Source organism: Bos taurus, chromosome 4, assembly GCF_002263795.3.
Source record: "Bos taurus isolate L1 Dominette 01449 registration number 42190680 breed Hereford chromosome 4, ARS-UCD2.0, whole genome shotgun sequence".
Lineage (NCBI taxonomy): Eukaryota > Metazoa > Chordata > Mammalia > Artiodactyla > Bovidae > Bos > Bos taurus.
Genome location: NC_037331.1, coordinates 107,250,118 through 107,262,827, shown reverse-complemented (window position 1 = coordinate 107,262,827; position 12,710 = coordinate 107,250,118).

Below are 12,710 nucleotides of genomic sequence, written 5' to 3'. Positions count from 1 at the left end.
CAGATAAATAAAACGCTGCACTTGGGACAGAAATTTTAGAGCTAAGGGGCAGAGAAGGAAAAAAGTTGATATACTCATACAAAGTGAGAATTTATGCCAGAGGCCACAAATCAGTAATTCCTGTATCCAATCAGCCCAAAGTCCTGTGGTATTGATTAGATAATTTGCCTTTTATTGATATTTTAACAATTTTAGTTATTGATCAATTTTTAAAATTAGTAGATTTTGCATAAAAATTGGGATCTCTGTCTTCTTTTCAAAAAATAAAATATTTTTCATTTCTTAAAATTCATTAGCTGAAGCTAATGAGAAGATAGTGGCAGATTGTTTCATTTACCACTATTTTCACTAATCTCTATTTTCTCACAGAAAATGAAGTTTAATGATGCTGAACAATTTTATCAGTATACTTAAACTATTGATTTATATTTTATTAAGGAAAAAGTAAATATTCATCCTCAAGATGAGTTCTTAGGTTCTCCTGTACTTCAAACACATAGAAATAAAATATAAAATGAACTCACCCCCCACCCACAAATACACAACCAGAGTTTAAAGCAAGACAATTCTTCAAACAGAAATTAATCAGAAACATGATATGGTCCAAGTATGAAATCAGAGAATCATACCTGGAACTCACCTGGTATGTGGTCAGGACAGATTTTTGGATATGGGGTACTAATATGGTTGATTGAAACTACAGGCTTGGGTTGGGCCCATAAAATGAGATAAAAACAAAACAAAACAAAAAACACTGCCGTTGGGCTGCTAGATAGAGTGATTCTAAGGAAGTCAATATGCTCGCTGGCTGTGTCAATAGATCACTAGTGCCTGAGACACTATTATATAGGACCTGATTCTATGTAAAGGGCCCATGAAGTCATCTGAAGAGCAAAAAAAACTTAAAACCACAAGGGAGGAAGAAAAAAAGGTGGAAAGACCAAATCAAAATAAAAATACTGGCAAAAACAAAAAGACTTTCACTCAAAATATGTGCCTAAAAAGCATACAAAAAAATTTCATGCTAAAGAGGAAAACAAGGTAAATAATTGAAATTTGATTTGTTCAAGATGAAACTAAATTTATAGAAGAATCTTCATAAAACTCTAATATAATAAAGGATGGTTAAGATGTTTCAATACATTAATAAAGGGTATGCTATTTATTCAAATGTTTAAGAAGTTAAGAAAAATAAATAAGGAAAGCAGGAAAACACAATCAGTGTGTAAAAATAGATCAACTATGAACCTCTGAAATAAGAAATATAGCCATACAATTTTTAAAAATCAATAAATAAAATGATTTCCAGTCCTAATGTTAAGGAGGAAAATAGAGTCTTGGGAGGTCACATTAAGAATCCACTCAGACTTGAATACAGAAAGAGGGGTAATATTTTGAAAATGGAGTTTAGAGACATGAATAATAGATAAGAGGCTGCGCTTAGAAAAGATAAAGTTTCCAGAGCAAAAAAGAATGAAGAAAATGGTGAAGAAATAGTATTTGAAGAGATTTCACATAAACATTCCATTATTAAAAATAGACCTAAGTCCTTAAGATGCAAATATTTATCACACTTAATGATTGCAATACATAAACATAATATACACTCAAGCAATTTTTCATAACTGAAGATGATATAATCTTTAGAAAAAAAATGTACTCAGAGAACAGAGTAGGATAAATAAAAAATAAATTCTCAAAAAACTGTAAATTCTCAACAATCATCTCTTTGACTATTGTCTTTTCTTCATTCTCTACATTTCACTGTGTATTGACCTTGTGGAGTTCCTATTCAATCAATGTTGTAGTCTATCAACCTATCTTAAGGCTCTTAATTATCCTCTTAGATTTCTTTTTACTCTTTTCATCATGTTTTAGACATTTTATAACTATCATTCAATTGCACATTTATTCTATGAAAGATGCCAGGTTACCATCTATCCCCTCTACCTATTTTTTCAAAGCATTTATAATTTGAAAAAGTTATATTGATTAGTTTTGAACCTATAGATTATAAAATGATTATTTTGGCATTTTAAAAGGGGACATTAAATTTTTGAAAATGAGTAAACAGAGAAAGGGACATTAGATAGTTAATATAAATGTTCTTGATAAGAATTGAATCTTGAATCACTTGAAATTTGTTACAGTAGTTGATTAAATATAGACACTATCAATTAATGGAAATCATTTTAAAAAGGTATGACATAAAATCTATGGATCCCCAAATTACAAGACAAATGAAAAGAAAGTAAAAGCATTATGAATCCACAGCAGCAGAAGGAAGAAAAGGAGAAATAAAGGAACAAATAATTTTATAACAAACAGAAAACACAGTTTAAGCTGATATTAATAAATCTATGTATATAAATTAAACAGTATGCATAAATTGAAGACATTAAAAGACAGGTGAAAGTGAAGTCACTCAGTCTTGTCTGACTCTTTGTGACCTCATGGACTGTAGCCCACCAGGCTCCTCCATCCATGGGATTTTACAGGCAAGAATACTGGAGTGGGTTGCCATTTCCTTCTCCATTAAAAGATATAGTTAATCATAATAAAAGGAAAAAAGAAAATCAAGTTACAAAATCTTTTCAAGAGTCATACCTAAACTACCTACACGTAAATACAAACATGCAAACTCTCTGTCACTGCCCTTGTCTCCATCTCCGTCTTTCTCACACACGGACCAAGGTTACAGATGAAATAATGGGAAAGCATGTTTGAGCCAAACAGAATCTGGTAGTTGCAATACTGAGATAACTTCAAAGCATTTAAGACACACAGGAACTACTACAGAATAACAATGAAACGGTAATCCTCCAAAATGATAAAATTCAGAATGTATTCCCTACAAAGACAGCAAACATCAGATAGGAAGAAACATCTTTAATCTGAGAAAAATATCTCCAAAACTTACAGAAAAATTATATTTAATGGTAAAATGATAAAAACTTTTCTTATGAGTTAGAAAATAAACCTAATATGCTTCACTGAAAATGCGTCTATTTAACATTGACTCAACTAGTCAGTAACAGGCAAAAAGAATAATAAAGAGCACATTAAAATAGAAAATACAAAATACCAATTGTGTATGAAGAAAAAACTATAGATGAACTGTTGAAATTAAGTGTAATTATAAAAATTCTGGATTAAAAGTCAATGCAAAAAATGAAAATATATAGATGTTTAAAACCTGGAAAATTTGTAAAGATTCTAAACTTCTCCAAATTCATCTATACTTTCAATGAAATCCAAATCAGAATTCTAGGAAATTTTCTTTATTTGTGGAAATTAATAATCTTATTCTAAATTTTGTATACAAAAATGTCAAAGATCAAGGATAGCCAAAAATATCTGAGAATAAAAAATGAAATAAAAGGAATTTATTGATTAAAATCAAGTACTATAAAACTACAATTATTAGTCAATGTGGTATTGAGGCAAGGGTGAAGAAATAAACCAATGAAACAGCGTGGTTAACTCAGAAATACATACACATAAACACACACACATACACGCTTGATCTAAGACAAAGGTGGAACTGGTACTTTCAATAAACAGTGCTGGGTAGGATGGGTATCCATGAGGAAGAAAACTAAGACATGAACCTTACCATATATAACATAGAGAATAAATTCCAGGTAGATTTTAGAACTAAACATAAAAGATACAAGCAAATCTTCCAGAATACAAATTAGAGGATCTTGGAGTTGCAATATTTCTTAAACAGAATCCAAAAGAAGAAGATTGTCTCATATCAATAGTACACATTCTGACTGGATTTCGTTTTCTTTTTGGATTTCTAAATTTAAGAACAACACATTTTCACTTAGGTTAATATTTTCAGCAACCATTTCTTAGAAAGTGATTAAGAAAAAGACAGAAAGAAGACATTTAAATTTTAAAAGTTTTTATAAAGCAAATGTTTTTACTGAACATGATGCCAGATACAGAACAGAGGTGAACTGGAGAAACAGCTTTCATAGTAGAACGTTTTACCAAATTTCCAGCAGCAAATACTTTCCTCTAAACATAAGTGACGGTGGAGCCACATGATCCCACTCTAGGATCTGATTAAGGGTTTTCCTGGGATCAGAACCACCACCCCTGCAGAACAAGGCTGGAACCCTGTGACCTGGGAGGGCCTAGTCAGAGGAATGAGGAACCTATGGTGAGACAGTGTGGCTATCAGATGTGACTCTGAGACCCCAGCACAGAGCAGGAAAGGGGTCTTCACAAAAGTGCCATTTTTGTCTTCCTAAGCCTGATGATTTCTACCAACCTTCTGTCCTCTTCTGTAAACCATTGACCAGTATATAAATAATGATTTGTGCGACTATGGGCTGGCACTACTTCTGATCTTTTCCTCAACTTGGGCTTAAATGTAGAGGAAAACTCACAGAGATGGGAATGGCTGGAGCTGAGGCACCTGCTCCCTGGAGTGAGTGCAGTGGATGGGGAATCCCAGGCACCTTTTCTGTCCTGACGAAAGGACAGGACTCAGGGTGCTCAGGAGCTTCGAGGTGGGAGGGTTTTAGAGTCTAATCACCTAAAACCAGTCCATTCCCCAGAGACATTCCTGTTGAGCCCAGGGAACAAATTACTAAGCGTCTTCTCACCATTCTGTCTTCCCTACAGAGTAGAGCAAAACCTACCCCTCCCCTCTTTGCTTTCCAGGTTTGCCATCCGTGAGTGTGTGTGTGTGTGTGTGTGTGTGTGTGTAACTACTTAAGCAGAGAAATAAGAACTCAGGAAGAATGGCTGGGGTAATCCTACTCAGAGGGATCTTGGTATGAAAATTTAACAAGTCTAAGTCATATATTATGGATTATGTCACATAGAACAATCTCTAAGTAATGAGACTTATTATGTACTTGATCTTCAAGTCATGCCTGCCTCCATATCCCCTTTTGGAATGATTTAAATGTCATGATATGGTACATGTGGACCCCATGGAGCTTGTTAAGACAGCACCTCAAAGGACCAAATCCTCCCTGGAGAGTGTACAATCTTCGTCTGCTGAACAGTGTTATTATGAAATGAACTACCAAAATCTTCCACTACAAATAATTGTTTTTACTCAGAAACTTATAAAGATTGAACTCCATTCTCTTATAATTAAGGCAAGTTTTGTGACTTTAAGAATACTGGACTTACTCTCTTGAGATAGAAAGTCATCAGGCACTACTGTTTCAGGCCAGCATGCAGTAGGCCAACATCTGTTCTGGACCACCGCGTTTTGGGAAGAGACCTGGATTGAGATATTAATTTATGGGTTAGCAGCGTATGTAATGGGCTTCCCTGGTGGCTCAGACAGTAAAGAAATCACCTGCAATGCATAAGACCTAGGTTTGATCCCTGGCTTGGGAAGATCCCCTGGGGGAAGGCACAGCAACCCACTTCAATATTCTTGCCTGGAGAATCATGGACAGAGGAGCCTGGCAGGCTACATATAGTCCATAGGGTTGCAAAGAATTGGACACAACTGAGCAACAAAGCACAACAGCACAAGCGTATATGATTTATTGTAATCACTGAGACTGATGAGGTCCATAGAAAGTAGATAGAAAATAGATATGAAGAATCAACCCTGAAAAATGCCAGTTTTTTTGGAAATGGGAAATGATGAGGAACAACCAGGAAAGTAGAAGGGCCACCAGGAGAGCAAAATATCAGTGCTCAGGTGGGCAGTTCATCTCTCCACACAAGCCTTCACTTTTTATACTTGTACAGACTCCTAAGGTCAGGTAGAGGGTGAGAGTTCAGAACCTTCTCACTTTTCCTTGTAGAGACCTGAGTGCTGGACATGCAGACATCCCTACGCATGTGCATGGTCCTCTAGAGCCCCAGGAAGATGCTGGAGCCTTTCAGAGCCACCTGTATCCATCTCATTGCTCAGCTTTTACTCTGAAGTTTTTGGTCAGACAGTCTGGCACCATATCTTCATGTGTAATGCCTGTTATCATACCTCCGACAGCTGTGATGCTTAATAAATGTCTCTCACTTTTTTCCATAAACACTCTATTCTATAAATACACAATGAGAGGGGTGAGCCAGGTCAAACACAATCTTGCAAGTAGGTATTATAAGTAATCTAGAGATGATTTAAAGCCGACAGTAGGATATCCCTAGGTTCTCCGCTAACATTCATTTGAGTCTTTTGTAACTCTGAGCTAATGGCCTAGTCTTCTAGGATTTCCAAAACCTAACCACCACATAAATAATAGAAATTTATTTTCTCACAGTCCTAGGGGTTTGTAGGCAAAGAGTAAGGTGTTGACAGGTTTGGTTTCTTCTGAAGCCACTCTTCCTGGTTTCTAGATGACTGTCTTCTCCCTATATCTTCACGAAGTCTTCCCTCTATTCATGTCTATATTCTATCTCCTTATAAGGACATTGGTCACTTCGAATTAGGGCCACTATAAATACCTCACATTAATATAATTACCTCCATAAATCTTATCTCTGAAAAGTCACATTTATATGTACTCTGGGGCCCTGGTTTCTATATATTAACTTTGAGGGGACACAACTCAGTATAAAGTGGCTAATTACTCACTCTTCAGACAATGAAATGTTGCCATGTGGTGTGCATGATTAACAGCCATAAGTCAACTTGCTGAATATTGGCTTTCAGGTATATGACCTGACATTTAAGAATAATCATCTCTTTTGGAATATGGCTCAGGATTGCATTGCCCCAGTTTTTACTTTCCTACTAATAAAGACCTCATTATAAAAATAAAAACATTAACTGGAGCAGATCGGCATTTGCATAAACTATGTATAAATACCCTTGCCAAACCCTCTCCAAGGGATTTCAGGCTGCCTTAATCATTAATGAATTTAACAAAAATTTGTTACATGCTGAAGATTAATTCTTCAAAAAATTATTTGATAATATTTAATGATTATTTGAGGAAGTTATCAACATAATTGTTGGTGAACTTAGGCTTCAAATGAGTCAATAGTATAACCTGTGATCCTTGAGAAAAAGGACATGCCAGCTGAGCTCACTTTCCCAGAGGCCTAGTTCTGAGAGGCATTTTCAAAACGATGACCATAAAAATGGAATCTGAGCAGAAAGCTACAGTCTTGTTGGATGGAAGTATTCAAAAATGGAGATACGGAATATAAGAGGGCTAGGAATTGAGTTGTGGGGGTATTTGGAAAAGGAAAGAGCTGTAGATAAGGAGCCCCCAAAATTTGTGCAAGAGTTTTTGTGAGGTATTTCTTAACCCTAAAGCACATGAATGCTAAAACCCAACAGGGAACAGTTGTTGAGGGACTGAGAGGTGAGAAGAGCTGAGCATAGCTGAACAGATATTTCAGATGTTGCAAAATGTCTAGAAGAAGTTGGAGTTATAATCTAGCGAACCTGAAGAGATCTTCATAAAGATTTTGATCTAGGTGCAAAAATGACATCCAGAGAGTAAGAGTAACAATAAAATAGACCCATATTAATAAACCTAAAACCAAGGCCCAAGAGAAACAAGGTGATCTCCAAAAATGTAATTGTTTGCTCAGGGGAAAAGCACAAAAAAATAAATAATCTTTATAGAAGTATAAGGGCTTCCCTGGTGGCTCAGACGGTAAAGTGTCTGCCTGCAATGCGGGAGACCTAGGTTCCATCCCTGGGTCGGGAAGATCCCCTGGAGAAGGAAATGGCAACGCACTCCAGTACTCTTGCCTGGAAAACTCCATGGATGGAGGAGCCTGGTGGGCTACAGTCCATGGGGCCGCAAAGAGTCGGACATGACTGAGCAACTTCACTTTCACTTTCATAGAAGTATAATATAATTGATAACTTCTACAATGTGTCATTTAACCATTGAAAATCAGAAAGAAATGATCAATGCTCAAGAGATACATTCGTCGACAGAAAAGGTCCCAGACATAATACAGATAGTGAAGTTACAAATAAAGTTACCAAATAACTGCAATTTATATTGAAGAAATGGGAAACAAAGATAGAAAAAATGAAAAATGTAATATTTCACTGAAGTATTAGAGTCTACAAAAAGAATCAAATATCTATTCTGAAACAGCAGTATGTATTATCTTAAATTAAGAAAACATTGGATAGATTTAACAGATGACTGCCCCCAACAGCAAGCAGGACCAATGAACTTATATGAAGATTAATAAGAAACTAATAAGCAATAGCATTAAAAGTAATGAAAAATGGAGCTGAGTCTGAAAGACATATGGGAATACGGTAAAAATTCTAATATATACTAATGAAAAAAAAAGATAAAATAGGAATAAAACAAATTTTGAAGATATTATTTCTGAGAATTGTTGATTCTACATTTTCTATTCCAATTTCTCCACTTAAGTGTTATTTCATCGTATTTTCACCATTTCCACTTTTCAGTTTCCTTTATTTACCCATCAGATTTTTGTATTCCCCAATTTTTCCAGCCCATAATTTTTCTTGTCTCTACATGATCAGATTGTTTATAAACCTTAATTTAACTGTTTCATATTATAGATTTTCTATTTTTAAAACTATACTTTCCAAAACTTTCTATTTCTTCATTATATAGTTAATATATGCTCATCATACTTGGACTTAAAAATTCAGATTAAGGAAATATTTTCTTTATGTGAATTTACTCTCAAAAAATGCATAGTATATGAATGGCATTAGTGATCTTTTTCATTTAAAATGAATTTAATGAAAATATTACAAGTCAATACATATATGATAAAGGTTGCTTTTTAAGAATATATTCTCTTTTTTTAAATTTTACTTTTAAACTTTACATAATTGTATTAGTTTTGCCAAATATCAAAATGAATCCGCCACAGGTATACATGTGTTCCCCATCCTGAACCCTCCTCGCTCCTCCCTCCCCATGTTCCATACATGTTTTATCTATCTCCTAGTAGTAGAAACCTTGGATGTTTCCAACCTTTTAGCTACTATAAGTACCGCTACAATGAGGCATCTTTGCTCACATAATTATGTCCTCAGATAAATTCTTTAAATTGGAATTATTGGGTTGAAACTAACAGCATTCATCTCTTTGTATCAAATTTCCCTGAAGAAAGATATAGGGCTTTAGGCTCCTATGAACACACAATAGTATAACCTATTTTCTTAAGGCCTTGCCATAAAGAGAGAATAAAATTGAAGAAGTCATCAATATTAATTACAGATAATTGTATCTCTTTTTAACTTCAACATTTATTTATTATTTATATTTTTTATATGAATGATGATAATTTGGGAAATTAATTTTAAAGTGTTCTGAAAATGCTTAAAGAACAGCTTAAATTTTGTGTTCTATTCAAGTTTTTGTTTTTCTACTTCAAACTCTTGAAACATTTCAAAAACTTGGCTGTTAAACAGCTTTAACTTAGTTGCTTAAAAGCTTTATTTATTTAGAATAGAGACAGTTAAAAATTGAAAGCTTGATAATGAATACCGAAATTTAACTGAAAGGCAGTTTGCTTTCTAAGAAAGTTTTCTTACCTTCCTTCTCTTTTCCTTCTTTCTTTTTCTTACCATTGTGAATACATTATCATGTAGTTTTACTGAATTTCTTTGCTGCTAGATAATTGTGATGCTGTGTTTGCACTACTGATTCAGAAAAATGAACACAAATTCCTCCAAAAAGCTCCAAATTGATAAATTCATCAGTATAGTTTTTATTAACTCATTGTAACTTAATATTTAAACACACAAGTACATTCTATACACACTATAATGGACAAGCCTCAGTCACATTCTCAATCATTCCATATTCTTATTTTGACAGCTAGAATAAAGGTTTTGCGTCCATACCAATATAGCAATCATAAAAGTAGTCCAAAAAAATCCATACCAATATAAAAGTCAGAAAACATAGTGGACTCTGTCTAAATTCATTGTGCTTCATGGATAAATCAAGACTTAGTTTCCTGGGACTTAACCCTTGTGTCAGATATCTCTCTCAATTCCTCACAGTCTCTCACTTCCTCACATCTCTCAGTCTGAGCTCTCTGGAATCTTCATCCACTTATCCCATCTCAGCCATCCATGTGACTAACTCTAGTCTAACCTGGTTGCCTTCACTAGTAAAACACAATAGCACCTCACCTCATGTAACTTTGCATTCCTCTTGCTTCCTGGGCCAAGGTTTTCCTTTACCCCTGGAGAAAGTCACACTGGACTCCTTGGTGGCCATGATGTGCATATAACCTATAAGGTAGGATAATTAATACCCCATGGAGTGAGACACTCATTTATCAGTTAGATAAGCAATTAAGTTATTCACTTATCTGTTCTTGGATGGACTGTTCCAAAAGACATATTTCATAAGGCTTCTCATAAGACAATCCCATGAAGTAAGACACTTAATTGTTTCTAAAACCAAGAAGTAATGCCAGCATCAGTAAAGGACCCTTGAACTTCCTCTCCCAATTCTTGTCTCACTCCTCTTTTTCCTTATTTATCATTAAATGTTGGTGCTTGCCTGGTGGCTCAGATGGTAAGGAATCTGTCTGCAATGTGGAGACGTGGATTTGATCCCTGGGTCGGGAAGATCTCATGGAGAAGGGGATGGCTATCCACTGCAGTATTCTTGCCTGGAGAATTCCATGGACAGAGGAGCCTGGTGGGCTATAGCCCATGGGGTCACAAAGTGAGAAATGACTGAGCGACTAACACTTTCTTACATACATAAGCTTTTATTTGGGGGGAACCCAGGATAATGGAGCCACTGAAGTTGCAAAAATCTAGTGGCAGAGAGAATCCAGCCTAAGATGTAGGGGTATTCTCTGTTTTCAGAGAGGCAGAAACTCTGTTCTTCTGGTCCCACTGAAATAGAAGGGAAAGGAAGACAAGTAAGAAAACATTGTTGGTCAGATGCATATACTGGGTTTCCTATTCTGGCTTAAAATCACAGACAGGAGACTGTTGGATACAATGAGAATAAATCTCAAAATACATGAATATTTCCCTAACATTTCCCATTAGTATCTCTGACTGGAGATCAATGTGCAAAACAATTGCATGAAAACATCACATAAGATTGAGCAAGGAGAGATAAGCACTCAAGAACTGTTGTGTCTGAATCCAGGAGCAGTGAGACAGCTCTCCTGGACCCTTGCTGCCTCTGGCAGGGACTTAAATAATTCTACCTGCCTCCTGAGAAATCTGTATGCAGGTCAAGAAGCAAGTTAGAACTAGACATGGAACAACGGACTGGTTCCAAATTGGGAAAGGAGTACGTCAAGACTGCATTTGGTCACCCTGCTTATTTAACTTATATGCAGAGTATATCATGTAAAATGCTGGACTATTGCATAAAGCACAAACTGGATTGAGATTGCTGGAAGAAATATCAGTAACCTCAGATATGCAGATGACACCAACCTTAGGGCAGAAAGCGAAGAGGAATTAAAGTGTCTCTTGATGAAAGTGAAAGAGGAGAGTAAAAACGCTGGCTTAAAACTCAACATTCAAAAAAACGAAGACCATGGCATCTAGTCCCATCACTTCATGGCAAATAGATGGGGAAACAATGGAAACAGTGGCAGGCTATAGTGGCTCCAAAATCACTGCAGCCATGAAATTAAAAGACACTTGCTCCTTGGAAGAAAAGCTATGACCAACCTAGACAGCATATTAAAAAGCAAACGGGTCTGCTTTGCCGACAAAGGTCCATCTAGTCAAAGCTATGGTTTTTCCAGTAGTCATGTCTGGATGTGAGAGTTGGACCATAAAGAAAGCTGAGTGTCTAAGAATTAATGCTTTTGAATTATGGTGCTGGAGAAGACTCTGAAGAGTCCCTTGGACAGCAAGGAGATCAAACCAGTCAATCCAAAGGAAATCAACCCTGAATATTGATTGGAAGGACTGATGCTGAAACTGAAGCTCCCATATTTTGGCCACCTGATGTGAAGAGCTGACTCAATGGAAAAGACCCTGATGCTGGGAAAGATTGAAGGCACGAGGAGAAGGAAGTGACAGAGCATGAGACGCTTGGATGGCTTCATCAATTCAATGGACATGAGTTTGAACAAACTCCAGGAGACAGTGAAGGACAGGGAAGCCTGGTGTGCTGCAGTTCATGCGGTTGCAGAGAGTTGGACACGACTGAGCAACTGAACAACAACGATTTCCCTTCTTACCTCTCAGGTCCGTCACTACCGCTCTAACCTATGTGCATTCCTCCAGGCCATCATCTAGCCAGCATTTCTTGCCTGGACTAATAGTAGCTTTTAAGTTCTTTCTTTGATACCGGTTTGGTTACTTCAAATCCTTGCTCCACACAGCCCTAGAAGCAGCCTAAATTAAGGTCTGTCCACTTGATATTTTCATACTTACAACACTTTAACGGCTTCACATTTCACACAGGACATACATCCGGATCAGTAGCTTGGAATATGAGTGTTTCCATGCTGCTTTCTCTCCAACCTTGCTTCTCATTAATCCTTGCTTTGTGTTTTCCTGTCAAAAAACCCTGAGTTTTGTAGTTTCCCCCACCCCATACATGTCGCTGACTCCCTTTGGGCTTTTGCTCCTTCCACTGATTAGGCGGAATACATATTTCTGCCACGCCACCTCATACTTCTGGTTAACTCTCACTCATCCTTTAAGATGATCTTCTCCTGGAAGTCTTTCTTAGCCACTCTCACTCTAAGTGAGTTATACTTTCCTGAGCTATATTAGCACTACCCTCTGCAGAGCTGCTTCCCTGGTGGCTCAGAGTTTA